Source organism: Leucopleurus acutus, assembly GCF_964270905.1.
Source record: "Leucopleurus acutus genome assembly, chromosome: 4".
Taxonomy (NCBI): Eukaryota; Metazoa; Chordata; class Mammalia; order Artiodactyla; family Delphinidae; genus Leucopleurus; species Leucopleurus acutus.
In genome coordinates this window covers 71,602,671-71,615,410 of record NC_139146.1, presented here as the reverse complement: position 1 = coordinate 71,615,410, position 12,740 = coordinate 71,602,671, and the positions used below count along the sequence as shown (strand labels likewise).

Sequence of the window (12,740 nt, the reverse complement as noted above, 5' to 3'; positions counted from 1 at the left end):
ACACAGGATTAGTTGCTCCACGGCATGTGGGATCTTCCCGGACCAGGGCATGAACCCATGTCCCCTGTATTGGCAGGCGGAGTCTTAACCACTGTGCTACCAGGGAAATCCCTCAGTCATTTTCTTTTGAAGGTCATATCTTTTATTTTTTTTCTCCACATTCTTATCCTTCTCTTCTCTTGACCTCTGGAATTTTCCTTCATTTAACTCTTCATTTGTTCCCTTTCTGTTTCTCATATCTTATTAGTGGCTCGCATCATGTTTCCTTGACCTGTCTAGCATCCATTGTTTTCATCTTAGTATTTTCCAGGATCACTACATCTTACACCAGTGATTCTAATCCTGGGACCCTTTAAAAAAATACAGATACCTTCTAAAATGAGCTTGGGAGAAGGGTACGATTTTTTGGCAGGTAGCTGAAGCCTACTAGTAAACCAGCATTATTAGTTCACCAAGACTGGAGTCCCCAGGTTTTACACCCCGTCACTTCTTGCCTTAGATCTCATCATCACTTAGTTAAATTTCTGTGGTCTTGGAGTCTCCTCTCATGATCATAACCCTCTATCGTGCCACACTTTTCGAATCTCTTCTTTGTCTTTATTATGACGTGTAGTTTCTTGGCATTTTGTTTTTGTAGTTAAGTTAGCTACCTCCTAGCTTCATTTGCTTTCTGCTCACCCAAACCCCATGATCATATTTGCAGCAGCATCTTATGTTCTGTTGCCTTTTTAACTTTGTGAGGAACCTGTCCAAATCTCAAACCTAAGTTAATTAGCCATGTATATATTTCCTAGTTCCAGCTGTTTGATACAGTTAGAAAAGGTCACATAAGTAAGTTTGGATCTACTAGGCAGTCATTTACTTGATCTCTAAACTGGTTCTTTTCAAGGTTGGCTTCTTACCCTTCCTTCAGAAGACCCCACACCTTGTCACAGTCAAGGTGTCTTTTTGGGGCTGTCTAGCATACTTCCTGACCTGTTCTTCTTTTCACTTCAGAATTTTTCTGTGTCTAAAGAAGAAATTATGTACCTTATTATAATTTTTATTACGGGAAATTTAAGACATATAAAAGTAAACAGACTAGTGTAATGAATCCCCTTGTATTCATGACTCAGGTTCAGTAATTATCATGTCATGGCCAAATTTTCAATCTCTCACTGACTTCCCTCCCATTCCTGTACTATTTTAAAGAAAATCCTAGATATCATAAAATTTATTTGTATTTCAGTACATATCCTTATGTATAAGACCCTTTAAAAAATATAACCATGATACCATTATTAATCTTAAAAAAACAACAGTTCCAATATAATCAAATATCCAATCAATGTTAATTCTAATTCTCTCACACATTTTATTTACTTATTTATTTGCTTGCCATGCCACATGGCATGCAGGATCTTAGTTCCCTGACCAGGGATCTAACCCATGCCCCCTGCAGTGGAGGCATGGAGTCCTAACCATTGGATCTCCAGGGAATTCCCCTCACACATTTTAAAAGCAGTTGACTTGATTGGATCAGGGTCTAGATAAGCCCTTCCTCCATTGCAGTTGGTTGATTTTTCTCTTAAAGTTTCAACCTCCCCTCCCTTTTTGTTTCTAAAATTTATTTGTTGAACAAATTGGGTCTTTGTCTTGTAGATGTGGATGTTTCTGATTACACTCCCGTGAAGTGATTAAGCATACACATCTGACCTTTGTACTTCCTGTTAATTGGTCGTTGGATCTAGAGACTTGCTCAGACTCAAGTTCAGATTCTTTTGGCAAGTCTTTGTCTTTGGGCAAGTGTCTCTCTGGTGCACACAATGCCTAGTTGTCTCTCTTTTTCTGCTGATTAGTTGCTATTTTGCCTCCATGCTGTAGATTAGGGGTTGGCAAACTTTCTCTGTAAGGAGGCAGATAATGTATATTTTAGGCCTTGTGAGCCATCTGGTCTCCTCTGCTGCAACTACTAAACTCTGCTGTTGTAATGAGAAAGCCGCCATAGACAAAATGTAAATGAATGGGCATGGCTGTGTTCCAATAAAACTTTATTTACAAAAACAGGTGATGGGCTCCCTGCTTGAGGCCTATTAAATCATTAGGGTTTGGAAAATTTTAATATTGTAACTTTACTTTTCATTTATTAGGTGAAATGTTCTATAAAGAGAAGCTATTCCATGTGTACTGTTTGTTATGTGGTAGTACAGTTTGTATAGGAAATGTTAGACAGAAGCTTGACAGTTTCCCTTGGCTTACGGATTTCAGAATAATGAATTGGGTATATTAGCTTTCTCCAACAGTGACCAATTAGGGTCTCCCCTTCTCCGCATTCATTATAGACTCTTAGATTTAAACATATTGGATTTAAAAAAAATTCATTATGGTAATTACCCTTATTGATGCTCAAATTATTTAATCTTTGGCCAGTGGGAGCCTTTTAAATTTGCTTACTGAGTTATTTTGACATGACTCTAGTAGTTTTCGATAGCTTCTTGATCATCTGGTATAACAAGGAGTTCCAGGCTCATCATGTACATTTCCTCCCCACACGTGGTGTCAGTAGTTTCTCCAAGGAGCCCTGATTCCTTCATTGGGGAATGGAATTTCAAGACCACAGTTTGAGCTCTAGAGATTCTCATTCCTAGTGGGTTGACCATTGTTTCTAGGCCTTTTTTGGTAGTCAGAACTAGGGAAAATTTTTTTTTTTATGATAGAGTACCTCATGAATTCATACTGATACTTCCAATTCAGTTTCAATACTATAAGATTTTTAGTTGATCTTTTTATTTTACATCTGTATCTTTCAACTGAAAATTCTAGTTCTCAGTGATACTAAGAATAATACAATTAGAATATTTCATAATTATTTATAGTACCCCCATAATACACACAACAGTCTCAGAATAGCAGTACCAGCATTTTGTCTCTGTCTGCCTTTTCTCAATCCATGTTGTTGTATGAAACATTATCTGTTGCTGTGTAACAAATCACCCCAAAACTTAGTGACTTAACACAGCAGACGTTACTATCTCACAGTTGCTGTGGGTCAGTTTCTGTGGGGGCAGCTTAACTGAGTGCCTCTAGCTCAAGGTCTCTCATAAAGCTGCAATCAAGGTGTCAGCTAGGGCTGTGTATATCCCAGGGCTCAGTTGGAGGAGCCACAAAGGAGCCTTTTGGGGTGCTTTCAAATGCACTCATGTGATCATTGGTAGGTCTCAGGTCCTTTCTGGCCATTGGCTGGAGACCAGTCCCTCAGGCCTCTCCATGGGGCAGCTAACAACATGGCGCTGGTTGTTAGCTTGGAGCAAGGGAGGAAAGGGTATCCAAGTTGGAACCCATGGCCTTTTTAGTAACCTGTTCTTAGAGTGACAGCCCAACACGTATGCTGCATTCTTTTATTTATTTTTTAAGTTATTGTGGTAAAATATACATAACATAAAATGACAGTTTAAATCATTTTAAAATGTATAGTTAAGTACATTGCATTAAGTACATTGGCATTAAGTACACTGACATTGTTGTGCAGTCATCACCGCCATCCATCTCCAGAACTTTTTCCAAACTGAAACTCTACCCATTAAACACTAACTCCCCAGTCCTCCCTTCCACATCCCCTGGTAACCACTATTCTACTTTCTGTTTTTATGAATTAGACTACTCTAGGTACTTCATGAGTAGAATCATACAGTATTTGTCCTTTTGTGACATGCTCTTTTCACTCAGCATAATGTCTTCAAGGTTCATCCACATGACAGCATGTGTCAAAATTTCCTTCCTTTTTAAGGCTGAATAATATTCCATTGCATGTATATACCACATTTTGTTTACCCATTCATCCTTTGATGGACATTTGTTTCCTCCTTTTGGCTATTGTGAATAACACTTCTATGAATATTGGTGTTCTACTGCATTCTTTTCTTAGAAGCAAGTCTCCAAATCCAATTTATACTAAAGAGAAGTTAGTTATATAACAGTGTGATACCAGGATGTGGGGGTCATTGGGTCCCTCCTAGAGGCTGCCACCACACTGTTTAAGTTAGTCTTAATAATTGTTCTGTATAGTTCTGCCACCAACAGGGTATACATTTAAGTTAATTATTTAATTTTGTTAAATAAATTTATTTATATTTTAGTTATTTATTTTTGGTTACGTTGGGTCTTCGTTGCTGTGCGCAGGCTTATCTCTAGTTGTGGCGAGTGGGAGCTACTCTTCATTGCGGTGTGTGGGCTTCTCATTGCAATGGCTTCTCTTGTTGTGGAGCACGGGCTCTAGGCATGTGGGCTTCAGTAGTTGTGGCACGCGGGCTCAATAGTTGTGGCTCGCAGGCTCTAGAGCGCAGGCTCAGTAGTTGTGGCACACAGTTTTAGTTGCTCCGCGGCATGTGGGATCTTCCCAGACCAGGGCTCAAACCCGTGTCCCCTGCGTTGGCAGGCGGATTCTTAACCACTGTGCCACGAGAGAAGTCCCTAAGTTAACTTATTTTATTTTTGATATTTAATGACTTCTAAAATGTAATTTTGTTTTATAATCATTTATAATAGTTTCATGTTTCCAAAGTCAAATCCACAAAATAAGGTTTATTCAAAGGAGTCTAACTTCTATCTCTATTTTCTCTACCATTTTCTTTCTCTTTCTAAGTAATTATATTCTAAAACCAAGTTTAATATAAGTAGGCTATGTATTCATATTCCTCCTTAGACAAGTGATAAAATATTATATGCTTTCTTTTTTCACTTAACATATTCTGGAGATCACTCCTTAGTAGTAAATTACTAATTCCTTTTTATAGCTACATAATATCTCGTTGCATGAATGAAAAAACAGAGCTATTTAACCAGTTCCCAAATGATGGGCATTTGGATTGTTTCTAATTTTTTGTAAATAGTACTACAATGGATAACTTTGTAATTCATATATATGTGTTTATATTTTTGCCATTGTACATTTGGGACAGATTCCTAGGTGTGGAATTGCAGGGTCAAAGGGTAAATGAGTACACAGTTTTATAGATATTGCCAGGTTATCCTGATAAGAATTATATCTCTTTGTGTTCCCATCAGTAATGTACGAGAGTGCCTCTTTGTGTATCAACAGAATATATTGTTAGAATTTTGGGGTTTTTGTCCTCATTGTAGTGTTAATTTTCATCTCTCATTATGAGTGAGATTGAATATCTTTTTTTAACTTTAAAGTTTTATTCATAGACATTTCAGAACCACTTAAATCAACTATGGATTTTTTTAGACATAACATACCGTGTTTATCTTGGACATATTAGGCTGAGTATCTTTTTATATGGTTAAGAGGCATTTGCATTCCTTTGTTTTTTAACTGTCCATTTCTTTAGCTCTTTTTCTCTAGGTTTGTTGTTGTTTTCTATTTTATAAGCTCTTTACGTATTAGGAATATCAACATTTTGTCCATTTGCTTTCTGCTTCCTGCCAGTTAAATAGAGGTAGTCTCTAATCTGCTTCTAGTTTGCTTTGTTTTGCTTCTCATCCTTTTCCATTAGTGTTACATTTTTTCTTCTGGCTAAATCATTTTTCAGTATTTGATGACTCCACTTCTGCAGCTCAAACCTATCCCACCATTTCTTCAAACTCAACATGTCCCAGATAGGATTCAACTTTATCCACAAACCTGATATTCCTGTGTTCCCTTTGTCAGGTATGGCGTTACCATTTTCCTACTTGGGAACTTGGAGTGATCTTTGATGGTTTATTTATTATTAATTCAGCAAGTATTTGTTGAGCACCTACCAAGTGCCAGGTACTGGACTAGGCACTAGGTAACAGATAGTCACAATCCTAGCTCTCAGGGAACAGTCTGATGGGGGAATAGGTAGTAAACAAATATACACACAAACCCATCTCAGTGGGTGGTAAGTATTTCAAGAGAGAATTTATGGGCTGGGACACGTGATTAGATTGGAGAGGTTAGGGGGGTAGCCTTTTAGAGAAAGTGGCATTTAAACTGAGATTTGAAGGTTTGTTAGGGTTCACCTGGTGAAAAAAATTGGGGTTCCAGATACAGGAAACAGCATGTGGAAGGATCCTGAGGCAGGAAAGAAGTTGAACTTCTAGGAAATGATCAGACCAGTTTGGCTGGCATGTAGGGAGAAGGGGTAGAGGGCCATGAGATGTGATCTGATTTACTTTGTAAAATGATCACTCTGGCTCTAGGGGTGGAGGGGATGTGTGTGTAGAGGTTGGTGAGGAGGCTGTGGTGGTAACCGTGAAAAGTAGAAGTGTCGCATTCATTCTCTTAGTGACATTCTTTCAGTTCTACTCTGGTGCTTTGCTCTTTCTTCCCATATTTTTATATCCACTGCCCTCGTTCAGAAAGTCACCTCCTGACTACTCTGATGGGTTTTTACAAATTGGTCCCACGCTGTTTTAGTCTCTGTTCGCCAGCCAGTCTGGTTCAGAAGCAAACTTCTGGAAATCCCAGGTCTGTTCATATCACTTTCTTTCTCGAAAACTCTTGGTGGCTCCCCGTGACTGTTACTGTTATGTGTCCACTTGACTGGGCTGAAGGATGCCCGGAGAGCTGGTAAAACATTATTTCTGGTGTGTCTGTGAGTGTGCTTCCAGAAGAGATTAGCATTTGAATCAGTAGACTAAAGAAAATCCTCCCTCACCAGTGTGGGTGGGCGTCATCCAATCACTGGGGGCGCAAGTAGAACCAAAAGGCAGAGGAAGGGTGAATTCTGTCTCCTTGTGCTGTGGCTTCCATCTTCTCCTGTCCTCAGACATTTGAGTTCCTGGTTCTTGGGCTTTTGGACTCTGGGACTTACACCGGCAGCATATCACCCTCACCCCCCGACCCCAAACCCCTTTGGCTTCAGACTGGGAGTTACACCATCAGCTCCTCTGTGTCTCAGGCCTTCAGACTCAGACTGAATTTTATCCCTGGCTTTCCCGGGTCTCCAGCTTGCAGGTGGCAGATCGTAGGACTTCTCAGCCTCTGTAATTGTGGGAGCCAATTCCCATAATAAATATCCTCTTATGTATCTATATTATCCTATTGGTTTTGTTTCTCTGTAGTCTCTGAACCTTAACACATTCCCTCATTGCAGAAAAATGAAAGCCCACCTGAAATTGAAGCCTTTCTCGTTTTCTTTAAGCTTCAGGGTCTGCTCCTCTGAGACTACTTTTCTTTAGGCAGCCAAGACTGATATTATTTTACCTTTTTTTTTTTTTGCGGTACGCGGGCCTCTCACTGTTGTGGCCTCTCCCATTGCGGAGCACAGGCTCTGGACGCGCAGGCTCAGCAGCCATGGCTCATGGGCCCAGCCGCTCCGCAGCATGTGGGATCTTCCCGGACCGGGGCACGAACCCGTGTCCCCTGCATCGGCAGGCAGACTCCCAACCACTGCGCCACCAGGGAAGCCCTCTACCTCTTTTCTTAAACTCATCTTCATCTTCTGTCATGACATCTCTGCCTCTTGAACCCTATTTCCCCTTCTCTCTCTTTTTTTTTCTTTCCCCTAAAGTCTCCGTTCAGATCCTAACTGTGCCCCTAATCCTTAAATCTCCTCAGTCAGGTTGACTTTTAACATTTGTTGATATGTCAGTTCTAAGATTCATCACAGCCTGTGTTGTATTAGAAACACTCCTGTATTTATTTGGAGTGCAAAGAATTGTGTATATTTCATTTTCTTAACAGAAAAGAACTCAGCAGATATGTGTTGAATTGTAGGAGATTAGGGATCATTCCATGTGCTTAGATCCCTCACTGAAATCTCTTAAAAAAGAGGTAAGTCTCAAGTACAAGTTTATAAATATCTTGTATTGAACCTTCAGGGAGTGACCTCATTTAGAAATAGTAAAATCTGACTTGCCTTTTGAAACAGTCTTTACAGTTCAGTGGATATCAGATAATACTTAAACTCTCTCTATTAGTTTGGCAAAAATATGTTTATATGGCAATATCAGAGAGTTCTTCTGACTTACTGGGGGTATATAGAGTATTAATACTCAATTTCCATGCTGGTGGGGAGGGGTCAATAAAGCCATGACTATGTAGCATATCTAAATGTACCTCTGCTTTTACCTGGGGTATCCTGCTGACTAGTTGTCCACTTAGACATCTTCTGACCGGGTACCTCCCTAGGTTAAAAGTAGTGGTCTGCATGTTGACTAAGTTTAATATACTTGATTCTCATATGTGGTTTTGTTTGTATATCGGGGCCAGCCAGTATGTTTCGTTTGTGAAGAGAAGGGTCCTATCATTACTACCTACACACTTGCAAAATGATTTTATGTGTTCCATCTTTTAAAATTCTAACAGGTTTTCTTCTCTTCCTCTCTTATTCCCTCCCTTCTTCCCTCTCTCCTTTTCTTCCTATAAATGAGGTTAAGTCACTTTGTCTAAGTTAATATAGCTTTGTATTGCGTAACTGTGCTACATACATTGTGTTGCCTTCTCATATGAGGTCATTTCTCTGAACTTATAAGGGAAATGGGGTTTATACAGATTTGTCTTACATGTAGTTTTCAGATATTAATCTAACTTTTAAGTCTCTTTGGATCACCTCTTGAATTAAATGACTGTTTTTGATTTCTAATACATATTGATGCAATAAAAGGGTTGGGAGATTATATAATCATTTTGCCTCCATACTAAATGGGATTTAATTTTGTCATTGGAAATGCAGTAGAAGCTAAACCTTTTAAAGCTATTTTTAAAGTAAATTTCCTGAAGTCACATTTCAAATTTTGGGTGTTTCAGCAATGTTAACTAATGAGAAGTATTTTGGTTGTATTATTTTAAGGTAAAAATATCTTAATAGAAATTTTAAATGAGCTTGCTTCAGATTAAATTAGGACATTAAGTCTTAGTTTCTGGAATATGAATTTTTAAAAATCACTGTGAAATATTAACTAGGGCAGGTGCTTATAGGTAAGAATCAAATTATCATTTGGTACTGTGATCTTCAAGTTTAGAGTGATGAAGGATTTTATTTTTAAAACTAAGTATCTGTAAAACAAAAAATGTTTCAAGCAGCTCATGGTTTGACAGGTTTATGAAAGGCTTGAAAGATAAAATTGTTGTAAGTGAAATATTGCATTCAACGTAGGATTTATGTAACTAAGTAAGTGAGGGTGAAAAAAACCTGATGAGGTGGGAGAAATGACTCAGTTCCTCACTTTGCACTCTCCATTTTAAATCCTGCATGAATATTACAGCTTCAAATATAATCACAACATTAATTCAGAAGCCTGATATATTAAAAGGTAAGCTTTTGTTGTTTTATAATAACTCCATTTGTACCATACTGGAACTTTCTAGAATAGTCTCCTTCTAGGACAGTTTAGGGGTGGCTGTAGAGCTGGATGAGTCACACCACACCGCCAACTCCTTAAGGTTTATGTCTATTCAGTGTTTGTGTCCTTCACTACGTAGCTTGATATATCTATCAAGTTGGGCTAGTAAAGGTAGTAGAATTATGTCTATTTTCATTTATTATACTGTACCTGGTGTTACGTTTCTAGAAACGCTAAAGTTTTTTGGGAAGTTGGTCCAGAGTCAACATTCAAAAAGCATAATTCCAATGACCCTGAATCCACTAAATTGAGCCAGGGACCAAAAATTTTCTCAACATAGAGCAGGAATAAAGGAAAAGAGGCATGCAGGGACCCAGGAGAAAAAGGATGATTTAAGTGGAGGGAAGTTACAGTTAAACCACAGACACAGCAACTTGCATACTTGGTCAGGTTCTCCCTGTAATGTAGAAATTGCTGACACAGAATTTTGTACCTGTGAGCATCCATCTTAGGGACACATATATTTTATTTTTATTTTTTAATTTTTTGGCCGCCTTAGTTCCCCGACCAGAGATTGAACCTGCACACACTGCAGTAGAAGTGTGGAGTCTTAACCACTGGACCACCAGGACTGCCTGGAAACATACATTTTAGATTAAAGATTATTTTAAGAATTCTGGCTGAGACAGAGAAATATCACTTTCCTTTATAAAATTGTTCCTGGGGCTTCCCTGGTGGCGCAGTGGTTGAGAGTCCGCCTGCCAATGCAGGGGACACGGGTTCGTGTCCCGGGCCGGGAAGATCCCACATGCTGCGGAGCGGCTGGGTCCGTGAGCCATGGCCGCTGAGCCTGTGCGTCCGGAGCCTGTGCTCCGCAATGGGAGAGGCCACAACAGTGAGAGGCCCGCGTGCCACAAAAAAAAAAAAAAAAAAAAAAAAACATTGTTCCTGGACTTTTAAATTAATAGTGAGACGTTAGCAGAAGATGATTGAATTTAGTTTTAAATAAGCATCTCTATGATTTGTTAGCCATAATATGATTTCTCCCTTTCCTCCTATTTTTTACTTTTGATACAGCAAATTTATTCTTTCTTCATGAAATATTTAAGATAAATTATGTGTTAATTATGCTTAATTATCCTTTTTTGAAAGTTCTCTTTTGTTCTGAGGTTCAGAATCAATATAAAAACATTGAAATCATAATTGCATTTTAATTTGAGAACTTTATCTCATATAACTCCGTATAACAGCTTATTCTTTTAAAATATAAAAGAATCCAGATGTGCAGTATTTCTCAGTTTATCTACTAGTCTTGTCAGTTTCCAAAGCTGCAAAGTTGAACATTTACAGAAATTACGGGTTTGTTTGGGTTAAAATGAAGTAACGTATGTAAAGCACCTAACCTAGTTTTTCACACATAGTAGACCCTCAGTAATTAGTGGTGGTTATTTTTATTATTATTGGTCACTTAATTAATTTGGATTTCTAGGGCACCATTTCTTAGGGTGCAGTGAACCAATTCTGAATTCTACCCTCCCATATTTGTAATTTGTTTAGACTGACTTAACCACTGTGAAGAATAAAGCCTATTGGTGGGGTGGAGCTTTTTGACTTTCGTGTGCAAGTCCTTTTAGAGTTACTGGATGTACTGGAATGTGAAAGATTAAGCTTTGTGGCATGTTCTATATGGTCATCCATAGTGACCAAACTGATTTGGAATGTTGTTTTGTTACCAACTTTGAAATGTGTTACTTTCTGTACAGAGGATGTTGATCCGAATAAATTGCTTATTATCCTGTATAAATATCTAGAATGAGACGAATTTGTCAATCAGTGTAAACCTCATCCGACACAGTACTTTCTTTCATAAACACAGGGAGGAAGCAATCCCAGGATAACCTTTCGGGTGATAAAGCCGGGCATGGCTGGGCAATTCAGAGGGTGTGTGATAGCACCCAACTTTGGAGCCTGTCACAATGGGAAGTCATGGCTTGGAGGCCTGTGGTGAAATAGTCATGTTTATTAAGCCTTAATATGTCACTTAAATGGCTCTTCTATCAACAGCTAGCCAACTCCTCAAAGAGAGGCAAAGAGCCATTCCTGTCATTGTAGATTGTAGCTCCAGTTACTTCCTGGCAACGGAGGCTATGAGCACCACTTCATTGGCAGTGTCTTTCCTGTCCCACCCTCCACGTAAATTGATGACTGTCTCCCTTGTACCCAGTTGTAGCTTGCACATATTTAGGTAACTTCTCTCAAAGCATCTAAAAAGGGTTGTCCCGTGTGTCTCTCTTCCAGCTTGTCTGTAAGCTCCTGGTTGGTGGTGGTCGTGTCTGTGTTAGTGTCACTTAGTGCAGATTCTGGGAGCTCAGGGTGGATCTTCAGTCTGTGTTAAGTGCACGTCTCCCTGTGGCTTGTGGAGACTCCTCAACATTAACTGGTCCAATTATATTGGACCTCTCTAATTCTTCAATGAAAAACCTCTAGAGGGGCTAATTCTACCATGTATCCTGTATTTCCATTCTTATTTCTTTCTCTTCTGCCAATGCAAATTCTTGATTTCCTTTATTTCTTTCAAGGAACAATTCAAGTCCTTTTCCATGTAGCTTTTTTTTTTTTGGGCGGTACGTGGGCCTCTCACTGTTGCGGCCTCTCCCGTTGCGGAGCACAGGCTCCGGACGCACGGGTTCAGCGGCCATGGCTCACGGGCTCAGCTGCTCCGTGGCATGTGGGATCTTCCCGGACCGGGGCACGAACCCGTGTCCCCTGCATCGGCAGGCGGACTCTCAACCACTGCGCCACCAGGGAAGCTCTAACTATAACACTTTTTAAAAATAGGTGGGAGACTATCACAGTGTATTATATATTATTTCAAATGTATCATATGGGTGTATATATATTGGGTTGTAATATAAAATGTATTACATGTTCATTTATGTAAAATGCATTTTTTTTCTTTACTGCAGTGAAAAGAGTTTAGAAAACATGTCCCTAGTCTATTTCACCCTTGCTTTAAACCTGGGGAACAGCCCAAATATATTACTTATTCTTTTTGCTATGCTGTCTTGTCATCGTGACCTGACTCCAAGGTAGTGTTTTCTAACCAGTTAGAAATATACAGAGGTGATATTTTCCCCCGGTACATAAAGATGTGCAGCAAGGTGGTGTTTTCATTACATTGGCCTTGCTTGCATGCCTCTGGGTACAAATAAACACTTTGGTGGATCTAACTGTTAATCTGTAAGAATTGTTTATGATGTGCCTAACTTGGTACCAAGATGTGATTTAAGCACCAAGAGAATTTGGATTATTTAATACTAGTACATAATAAAACTACTTATCAAATGTTCATGTGGGCACATACAGAGGCATAATTGTATTCTTGTAATGCACAGTATAAATACTAATATTGTTTTGGAGAATCAGCATGGTATGCTGAAGCCATGGTTTGGAAAAAGGCATTGTGTAGTATGTTTTTAATCTGTGGG

The 12,740-nt window shown here is 39.1% G+C and overlaps 1 protein-coding gene across 5 annotated transcripts in view; it reads left to right on the top strand.

Annotated features, from left to right (window-relative positions):
- The window catches only part of FRYL (FRY like transcription coactivator), a 244,013-nt gene that overhangs the window by 39,158 nt on the left and 192,115 nt on the right, over window positions 1-12,740 (top strand). The window contains exon 3 of one of the 5 annotated variants that reach the window (XM_082837767.1): window positions 7,652-7,741. The exons of the other annotated variants lie outside the window; for them this stretch is intronic. The gene's annotated coding sequence lies outside the window, so the exon portion shown is untranslated. The remainder of the gene's footprint in view (window positions 1-7,651; window positions 7,742-12,740) is intronic. 5 annotated transcript variants of the gene reach the window in all.